Source organism: Cupressus sempervirens, chromosome 4, assembly GCF_028749045.1.
Source record: "Cupressus sempervirens isolate cs-2001-9-10 chromosome 4, ASM2874904v1, whole genome shotgun sequence".
NCBI lineage: Eukaryota > Viridiplantae > Streptophyta > Pinopsida > Cupressales > Cupressaceae > Cupressus > Cupressus sempervirens.
In genome coordinates, this window is record NC_143121.1 from 539359530 (window position 1) to 539370837 (window position 11308).

Here is an 11308-nt window from a genome sequence, read left to right on the forward strand (position 1 = left end):
GTAGACCAAACATGGTTTTCTTATGTGGTGTAGTGTTCATCTTACTACTACTTCCGACCTCTTCTTTGAAAGATTAACACTTATGTACAACTAATGATTTTAAATCTACACATTCTTGACATAAAGATTTTGGATTTTCAAGTATCAAGTGCTATGTATGAATGATATCTAAATCCATTATGATAATCCACGTACACTTTTATAGGATAAGTACTTGTCAGCAAGAAAATCTACCACACAAGCACAAAGTATGAAGTTTATTGAAATGTGATTTTGGAGACAGTCACTAACCTTGCTTTACTTGTTTTAGAGAAATTGTATTATGTTAAGCGTACATTTATCCCTATCTTGATATTGTGGTTTATGATATAATGGTTATACTTCATTGGTAGTGTTTTCATATGTTTATGAACACCATCAAATAGCTCCAACTTATATCATTGATTTTGGTTTGTCCCACCACCAAAGCTTTCGATGGAGAATACTTGTACTTGAGGAGCTAAGCATGCATTTCCCTCATAAAGGAGTTTCACCACACGTATAGTTAATGGTTCCATGAGGATATGTGGTGCAAGAGCACCACCTCCTCACAATAAAATTTGAAGACCTCTTGCTTCCTATAGGATTATAGGTATTTACAAAATAAGGTCCTAGCAATAGTAAAAGAAACATCTACACCCAAATGTAAGACCTGGGTACAAGTTTGGCATTTATAAGCCACTTGTTACACCATGGTCTGTGGGGTCAATAGATGTCCATTCTAGGATAGCTAGTTGTTTAGGATTTGTCTTTTTTTTTTTTTTAAATAAGGAAACTTGAGTTTTGATTAAGTCTTAAGGGCAGATGTTGTTAAATGCAACTACACTCGTCTTAACAAACAGATTTGTTAAACTATTTTGGTAGTTCTTACCTTCCACCTACCTGTCAGGGCTATGAAGGCCTTCTCCAATGGCATTACAACAGTTGTGGTATCAGAGCCCGAAGGTCTCTTTGGGCAAAGAATTTTTGTCACCATGTAAGGAGACAAAGAAGGAGGGTTGTCCACAAGGATGACCAATGCAGAGATTGTTCGATACTTGAAAGAACAGAGACAAAGGCAGGACACGCAGAGAGACATAGAAATGTAGCAAGTAAGGGATGAAGTGGAAAGGCTTAAGGAAGAGCTTTGTAAGCAGACTAGTGGCAACTCTGAAAATGTTGAGGAAGGGAGTGAAGAAGAACCCCTTCAGCAAGAAGAAGAAGAAGTTCCTGCAGATCAGAGGTTGCTAGTGAAGACTCTCAAATCCATGGAGAGGAGAACCATGGATGCTAAGTTTGACTTGCCCACTTATGATGGGAAGATGGATCCTGATGTTGCAATGGATTGGGTGGATGCCCTATCTAGTTTCTTTGATTATGAAGATATCCCTAAGAATTAGAGGATTAAGATTGCCAAGTCTAGACTCAAGGGCTCTGCACTCACGTGGTGGAACTTCACCCAAGATGATAGAGTGAAGAATGGGATACAGCAAATCACCACTTGGAAGAAGATGGTAAGTAAAATTAGGGAAGCATATGTCCTTGTGGACTATGAAGTCCAACTCCATAAAAGGAGAATGAGTTTGAGACAAAAGGAGATGAATGTCTCATCATACACAGAAGAATTTCAGAGGCTTGTCATGAAGACTAAGATGACAGAGCCAAAATGTGTGAAACTTGCAAGATACATGCAAGGATTGAAGACCTCCATTCAAGATGAACTAAGTTTAACCAGCCTCACAACAATACGGCAATGCTTCCAATTAGCACTGAAAGTGGAGGAAACATTCAAAAGAAAACAAGACCAAGGAAATAGAGGCAATGGCAGCAACAACAGCAATAAATTTAATAAAAGTTTCAGAGGTAGAGGTAATTCATGGAGTGGTAGAGGAGAGTCCAGCAAGAGCAACAAGCCTCCTGAACGTAATCAGTCAGAGGGAAATGAAAAACAATGCTAGAGGAAACTCCAGAGGTAGAAGACCCTTTGGCAAAGGTAGAGGGAATGGCCCCTTAAGATGTTACAATTGTAATCAACTTGGACACCATGCTGGAAGATGTCCTAAAAGGGGGCACAATAATCAGGGAGAAAGGAGGAATCATCTGATTCAAGAAGGCAAAGGCAACAATCCTAATCTGAGAGATTTAGAGCCAGAAGAAGGCATAGCATTGATGATGAGACAAGCATTTTTGCAAGTGCCACATACTCAAGAGCCTCTGCAAAGAAAGAATTTGTTTAGAACAAGGGTCAAATGCCAAGGAAAGGTATGTAATCTGCTCATAGATTTTGGTTCCTCTAAAAATTTAGTTTCTAAAGAAATGGTGCAGAATTTAGAATTGGTTAAAACCCCTGATCCTTTCCCTTATTATGTTTCTTGGCTCACCAAGGGTCAACAAACCCTTGTGATTGAACAAACCATGGCGGAATTCACCTTGGGTGACTTTAAGGATACTGTCCTATGTGATGTAGTAGAGATGGGTGTTTGCCATCTGTTGCTTGGCAGACCTTGGCAATACGACATGGATGCCACTTATAGTTGTAGGAAGAACACCTATACTATAACTAGGGATGGCAAAACTTATACCTTGAAACCCTTGCTTGATCAAAAGCATGAAAAAGAACCTCTAGTTGTTGTTGTGAATGAGAAGATGTTCGAAACTATTAAAGAATCAAACCAAGGGTATGCGTTGATCCATAAACCAAGGGAGGAAACAAAGTCTGATAAAGTTAAACCAGTCCCTAAAGAGGTGCAAAAACTTCTTGAAGAGTACCATGAGATAGTGCAAACTGATCTAACTTCTTCCTTGCCACCAATCAGGGATGTGAGTCATCAAATAGACTTTATACCCAGTGCTTTCTTGCCTAATAAAGCCCCCTACAAGATGACACCTGCACAAAATGCTAAGATTGCTAAACAAGTTAGTGAGCTGCTAGGAAAAGGTCTGATAAAAAAAAAGTTTGAGTCCTTGTGCAGTACTAGTTGTTTTGGCTCCAAAGAAAGATGGCAAGTGGAGGTTGTGTACTGACAGTAGGGAAATCAATAAGATTACCATTAAATACAGGTTTCCAATTCCAAGAATAGAGGATCTACTTGATCAACTAGGGGGTGCTTCTTACTTCTCAATTTAAAATCAGGTTATCATCAGATAAGGATAAAGTCGGGGGATGAATGGAAAACAGCATTTAAAACAACAAAGGGTTTGTACGAATGGCTTGTTATGCCATTTGGGTTAAGTAATGCACCTTCAACCTTTATGAGGTTAATGAATGAAATTTTTCAAGACTACAATGGAAAGCTCTTGGTTATCTACCTTGATGATATATTGATATTTAGTTGTAGTTTGGAAGAGCACCTTAAACATTTGGACATGGTATTCAAAAGATGGCAAGAACATAAATTGATTATTAACCTTGAAAAGTGCACCTTCTTGCAAAAGGAACTTACCTTCTTGGGATTTGTGATCTCTCAAGGCACTTTGAAGATGGATCCTTCAAAGGTTGAAGCAATAGTTAATTGGTCAACTCCTAAAACCCAATGTGATGTGAGAAGTTTTCATGGTCTTGCTATATTTTATAGAAAGTTTATTAAAAACTTCAGTCATGTATGTGCTCCAATGTTAGATACAATCAAAGGGGGTAGGAAAACTAAATTTGTTTGGACTAAAGAGGCTAAAGATGCTTTCCAGTATTTGAAAAATAGAGTCGCACAATATCCTATCCTAACATTGCCTAATTTTAAGAAGGTTTTTACGATGGAAACAGATGCAAGTAATCTAGCAATTGGTGTTGTCCTAAGTCAAGAAGGAAAACCCATAGCATTCTTTTCTAAAAAACTAAATGATGCAAAGAAACGGTACTTTACTTATGATCTTGAATTGTATGTTATAGTACAAGCCCTTAAGAAATGGAGGCACTACCTTCTCCTGAAGGAATTTTTTGTCTACACAGACAACCATACTCTAAGTTTTATGAATTCTTAAGAGAAACTTAGCGTAAAACACATCAAATGGATGGAACAGTTGTAGTCCTATACTTTCACAATAAAGCATAAGAAAAGACAAGAAAATAAAGTTGCAGACACTCTTAGTAGAAGAGTAAGTTTGGTTGAAGAAGTTCAATTTTCAAGCATGGGGATTGAACCCTTGAAACACCTTTATGCTGAAGATTCTGATTTTGGTGAAGCCTACAAGGCTTGCACTACTCTTTCTAACAGGTATCATACTGATTTTTTAGAATATCTGATTCAAGATGGTCTTTTGTTTAAGGGTGCTCAACTTTGTATCCCAAAATGCTCTATGAGATCTAATATCATAAAGGAGAAACACTGTGGAGGTATGAGCGGTCATTTTGGCATAATAAAACCATAGAGTTGGTGAAAAGGAGTTACTATTGGCCTAAGATGATGGATGACATTAAGAAGTTTGTGCAGTCTTGTGCAATCTGCCAGCAAGCCAAAGGAGTCACTACAAATCAACAACTCTACCAGCCCTTACTGATACCTTCTAGGCCATGGGAGTCAATATCCATGGATTTTGTAATGGGTTTACCAAGAACCAAGCAAGGATTTGACAGTATTTTTGTAATTGTGGATAGATTTAGCAAGATGGCACACTTTGTTCTGTGCAAGAGCACCAATGATACTTCTCACATTGCACAACTCTTTTTCAAGAAAGTAGTTAGACTTCATGGACTGCCTAAGACTATAGTTTCAGACAGGGATGTTAAATTTCAAGGACACTTTTGGCAAACACTTCACAAGAAATTGGGCACGAATCTCACATATATTTTAGCATATCATCCCCAAATGGATGGCCAAACCAAGGTAGTAAATAGATCTTTGGGCAATCTGCTATGCACCAAACAACACTTACAGAATTGGGATGTCATCTTGCCCCAGGCAGAATTTGCATTTAACGACTCCATCAATAGAACTAGTGGGAAAACTCCTTTCCAAACTATTTATGGGTTGCATCCTAAAGGACCATTGGATCTTATGGATCTACCTTCTGATTTTAAAATCAGTGCTCAATGTGAAGAGTTTGCAGATTTCATGGCACAAGTGCACAAGGAAGTGAAAGAAAAACTTCAACACACCACTACCAAGTACAAAGCAAATGCTGATAAGAAAAGAAGGGAAGTTCATTTTCAGATAGGGGATAGAGTATGGGCATACCTCAGATCGGAAAGACTACCTAAGGGTCAACATACCAAGCTTCACATGAAGAGAATTAAACCATGTACAATCCTACATAAGATGGGTGAAAGTGTATATGAGATCTCTCTCCCCACTACACTCTTTATTTCTCCTATATTTAATGTTGCAAATCTTACTCTTGTGAAAGGTGATGCAAGTACTTCAAATACACAGGACACCTATGTTACAACCTTGCGACCAAGCCAACCGATTCAGTTAGAGAAGATCCTTGCCACTAGGGAATGGAAGAAGACTTGAAAGAAGACCTACCTACAATACCTCGTCAAATGGAAGGGCCTCCCTGACCTAAATGCCACATGGATGATAGAGGATTAGATACAAGCCCATGGATTAACTTTGGACCTGCTCAACTCAAATAGGAACTTGAGCTCTAATCCTCATGGGGAGTATGGTGCAAGAGCACCACCTCCTCACACTAAAACTTGAAGGCCTCTTGCTTCCTATAGGATCAGAGGTATTTACAAAATAAGGTCCTAGTAATAGTAAAAGAAACATCTACACCCAAATGTAAGACCTGGGTACAAGTTTGGCATTTATAAGCCACTTGTTACACCATGGTCAGTGGGGTCAATAGATGTCCATTCTAACTAAGACTTGTTTCCATATCATCATTGGGCAGATCATTGGTTTGAACTATGGTAGATGCAAGCTCTCGAGATCCCATGCTATGAGCTTTTATGTGCTGGAGAGCATCACTTGCGTAATCCAACAGTAGGAGAAGAACCCAAATCAGATCACTGGTTTGAATGGAGTTGTGTATCTCTGCTTTGCAATCCCAAGAGTTTTTTGAACTTCACGTCAGGCAAGGAGGTTACGGCAGGTAAGTCTCCATCCAGTGACAAGGTCTCACAGCATGTGCAAAATTGGATACATTTTGACATATAGTAATCATCCCCCTGCAGTGAATGTGAAAGTAAAGTATGGAGAAGTCGTAATCAATCCGTACCTACACCACAAGATAGATTATGACCCATAAGACGGTTCGTACATGATTTGTTTGATAGAATGCCCGGTACCATTTTTGCTTTGTTTTATTCAAATATGACTTAGTATTGTTTATTCATATATTGTTTAGTATTGTTTTGAATCATGGACCCCCCACCCAATCCAACAACATTACAGCAGATAGTTGACCACTTGGCAGTATTAGAGAAGGATAATACAGCTCTGAAAGTCAGAACTCTTTCGCTCTCAGCAGTTTCCCAAGGTCTCTTAGTGCAGCTCCAGAAGTTTGAATCAGTGAATCAAACTCTCCAGGATACTATTCACTCCCTATCTCAATCATTAAATGACTTGAACCAACAGGTTGTAGCTAATTCTTCACGCATCCAGGACCTTTCTGAAACTTTTACCACACAAACGATAGGCATTACAAAAGATATCAGCTCCATTATTGAAGACTTCGTAGACATTGGGAACCTCAAGGATAAGCAGACTGAGCTTGTTAAAAAACAATCATCTCTTTTGACTGAAACAAAGCAGCAAATTAAAACTTGGGCCTCTACTTGCAAAAACTCCAGCACTACGCCTCTGCCAGTGGTTGAAAAAATTGTCCAAGAGAAGTTGGCAGAAGACCGAGTTAGGGGCTTCAGGGAACTCAACCTTCGGGTTAGAGGTCTTCCTTCGTCCTCCATTGATCCTCTCCCCACAGGCTACTCATTTCTCAATGAGCAACTGGGTATTTCAGATATTACATTAGACAGAGCATGGTTTGGACACGATGGCACCCTTTTTCTTAGGCTTCTCTCACTGGCTGATTGACTACAAGCTCTCAGGGCAAAGAAGAAGCTCTTCCTTCTTCCCACAAAGATATTTCTTGATGAGGACCTCACAAAATCACAAGTAGCGCAACTAAAGCACTCTAGGAGTCTTGTGGTAGAAGCAAGGAGTAATGGGAAATGGGCAGTTATAAGGAATCTAAAGGTAGTTATTCGTGACTCACCTCCCAAGGGGCCAAATGACAGTCTGAGCACCAACAGTTTGGCAAGTCTAAACCCTCCATTGGCTCTTTGCTTGTAAACTATTGGAATGGCAATGGTTCCTTGTGGTCTTTGCCAGCCTTACTTCATGATGCAGTTGGGGATGCTAATTTGTTAGCTATTACCGAGACTAATGAGAGTCCTGCTCGGCCCCTTCCAGGTTACACAGGGTATCAGTGGCTTTCAGTTTGCAAAGAGGAGGTTCGAGCTTCGAGTGGTGTGTGTGGTTCTGATGGAGTTGCTTGTTTGATTAGAGATGATCTGTTCAGTAATACCACATTGGTTCTTTCTGACACTTATGCCAGATTTATGTGGATCCGAGTTGGAGGTACCAGTCACCATCAGAAAGATATCTTCATTTTGTTACTTCCCACCGACTACCTCACCTTACGCCATTCATAGTGTTGAGGATGGGAACCCTTTTTTAGACCTTTTTGAGAGCATCTCCAAGTTTGGGGCTATGGGTGACATCATCATCTTAGGAGATTTTAATGCATGGACTAAAGATCTCTAGACCCCCCAATATGACCGTGGGTCTGATTTGATTTGTACTACTGAGAGGGATCTTACTAGTATGTGGCTTCAGCGTTTATTCGAGGATCATAGTGGACCTCTAACTTGTTATGGTCGCCACCTTCTCCAGCTCTATGAGTCCTCCAACTTGGTGATTCTGAATGGCCTCTCTTGTTTCCTGGATTCTGAGCTTTTTACGTGTTGGCTTCATAGTGGGGGTGCGAGCATGGTGGATTACATCCTCATTGTTGCTTCCTTCCTCCCCTCCATCCAAAATTTTACTATCTCCCGTCTTCCCTTGGCTGATCATACCCTTCTTAGCCTTTCGGTCCGTGTTTCTTCCCACCCTTTATCACCCATCTCTACTCACCCTGCCCAGTTCTGCCCCCACACTCATTTCTGTTTTGAAGATAGTGATCAAGACCTCTTCATTTCTCATTTGAGAAGATTCCTTTGCCCAGCTAGCTTCATAGATCACAGTCAGGTGTCCACCATGTTTCACTCACTAGCAACCACGATTTGGGAGTCGGCTCTCCTCTCTATCCCTCACCACTCCATTTCTAGCACTCATAGATCGGCTCGATGTAATACTTGTCTCATGAATCAGTGGTTTGATGATGATTGTAAAACTTTCCATCGCTCCTTGCGCTACTCATTCCCCCGCTTTCACCAATTTACGGCTCTCTTACAAATGCTTTCTTCACCATAAGAAGCGATTATTTATTGCTTCACAGGACAGATCCCTCTGAGACACGCTTATTCAGTATCCCAAGTTGTTTTGGTGCATCATGTTCCCTAGGCGTAGCCAACCCCAGTCCACCCCCGACCTTCATCTTCTTGCTTCCCATATCTCCACGTTGTATGACATCCTGGGTCAACTCATCCCCTTCCCAGCCCGCTCCCCCATTGTCACTTATTCTCCACCTCCAACATTTACAAGGCCATCAGACTTATGAGATGTAGCAGGGCAGCTGATGAGGAGGGTTTTCAGGCAGAGCTCTTCAAACTCGATACCACGATCTTGGGTCCTTATCTCTCTACACTCTTTAATAGAGCGGTTTGTTTTGGTTTTTCGAACTCTTGGTCGAGACACATTATTCACTTGATCCATAAGTCTTGGCTGACCTCTGATCCCAGAAACTATAGGACCATCATGATTGGGCATACATTTTCCAAACTTTATGCTACAGCTTTGAATACTATTTTATCCAGTGAGCTTGATAGGAGGAATTGCAGGGCTAAGGGTCAAGCAGGATTCAGGACAGACGACCAGACCATAGATCATATCTTTACACTACGAGCTATTATCGAGGAGGCTCGACATCACTCGAAGAAAGTCTACTATTATTTTGTGGATTTTCGTAAGGCTTTTGATTCCATCCCCAGAGCAACCTTTTTTCAAAGACTAAGAGATATTGGTATTTCTGAGATCTTATTGACGGCTATTATGAGGTTATATGAGACTGTGATTGGTAGACTCAGGACCATAGAGGGCCTCTCTAATCCTATCCAGAGCACCATTGGGGTGAAGCAGGGCTACCCTCTCTCGCCCACCTTGTTCGGGATCTACATTGATGAATTTGAGGCTTTTCTTACTGACTCCTCGCTTCCAGGTGATGGTTGTCATCTACACCAAGTATTGATCTCCATCCTTCTCTTTGTTGACGATGTGGTTCTTCTTTCTTCCTCTCCTGAGCGTCTTCAGAGGCTTTTAGATAGACTCGCATCTTTTTGTGATATGAGAGAGCTGGTTGTGAACCTTGAGAAGACTCGGGTTATGGTCTTCAACGGTCTAAAGACTTCACATCTCCATTTTCACTTCCAGGGTTGGGAAGTTGAGATTACATCATCTTACACATACCTTGGGGTTTAGTTTTCTGGATCTTGTTTTAGCTTGAGATCAGCTATTCAGCCTCGGATTAGTAAAGGGTTGGGTTCCCTTGCCATGCTCGAGAGACAGTGCTTCAGACACCACTTTCAGGATACATCGTCTAAGCTATCCCTCTTGGATTCCTTAGTAAGATCCACAGTGCTCTATGGTTCGGTGGTTTGGGGTCCTTCTCTTTTAGACTTGGATTGGGCCATGATCGAGTGTACCCAAATTATGCTCCTCCATCGGATTATCAGATGTCACGATTCTACCCCCCATAGTATTATTTGGCCGAGTTCGGTGCTCACCCATTCAGACTTGCAGCCATTTTTGACTTGATCTGGTTTCTCCACCGTCTTCGTGGCTTTGTTGACTCAGAGGAAGGCCAACACAGATACCCTTATTTAGCCTACTGCTCCTCAATTGCTATTGTTGACGTCGATCCTGCCACTAGAGTCCATGGTTGGTATGCTCAGGCTACTATCCTACTGAGTTCAGTGGGGATCGACATTGATCATCTTCCTCCCTACCAATTCTCATTGGATGCCCCGGCTCATCTACTCCCTTCTCGGCAGGAGTTGAATGGGCATGTCAGACTTGACATTTACAGGAAGTATATCACACAAACCTGGGTGAATCCTCCAAGGGAACTACGTCCAAGGATGGCTTTCTACGCTGAGCACTTCTTAGTTATCTAAGATGGGATTATTGTATGCCCTGAGTACTTACATAGATACTGGACTCACGCCACGCGCATCTCCCTTGGCTCCTTTAGGGTGGGCTCGCACAAAATCTGGATTCAGGTCGATCACCATATTGCTAGAGAGGATCGGGTGTGTACACTTTGTACCTTAGCAGAGGTAGAATCTAAGATTCATTTTCTTTTCAGATGCCCTATATACTACGAGATTAGAGGGAGATTTTACTGTCTATTTAGAGATTGCAGATCCCTCTCAGATTTTTTCAGGTACACCAATCAGCGTTGCATTGCACTCTATCTCCGCGAGTCCTTACAGCTTCGTGACCATCCTTTACAGCTTTCATTTCCTAGGAGTCAGACCCAGGCACAGCTTATTACGACCTTCTTCTCACCCTTAACTTCAGCTCGAGGTGTGAAGCGACCGTACAATTTTCCTAACACGGGTTGTTCCAGATTAGTGAGACCCCACAGGGGACCTTTTTGCCAACGACACTCCTCTCGTGGCACTCAGCTTCATCACAGGGCTTCTAGTAGTCGCACAGATCAGTCACTGTTGGACTTTTTCTCTATGAAGATGGATACCTAATCTTTTTTGTGATGTTTCCTGCTTTCTTCTTCTTTTGTTGTGCTTGTTCTTTCTTTTTTGGACACCGTTTGGTGCTTTGTTTGTCTTCTTTTTCCTTGTTGTAAGCTTCCAGTCCCATAGACCCACGTTGTGGTCTTTTGTTGGACATTAATAAATTTATCTTATCTTATCTAGGATAGCTAGTTGTTTAAAATTTGTATGTCGTTTTTTTCTAAATAAGGAAACTTGAGTTTTAATACTTGAGTTTTGATTAAGTCTTAATGGTAGATGTTGCTAAATGCAACTGCACTCGGCTTAACAAACAGATTTGTTAAACTATTTTGGTAGTTTTTCCCTCCAACCAGCTTGGTAGTTCGAAGCTGTTGTAATGCCATTGGAGAAGGCCTTCGTAGCCAGGCGGGTGGAAGGTAAGATTAGAGATGTAATAAC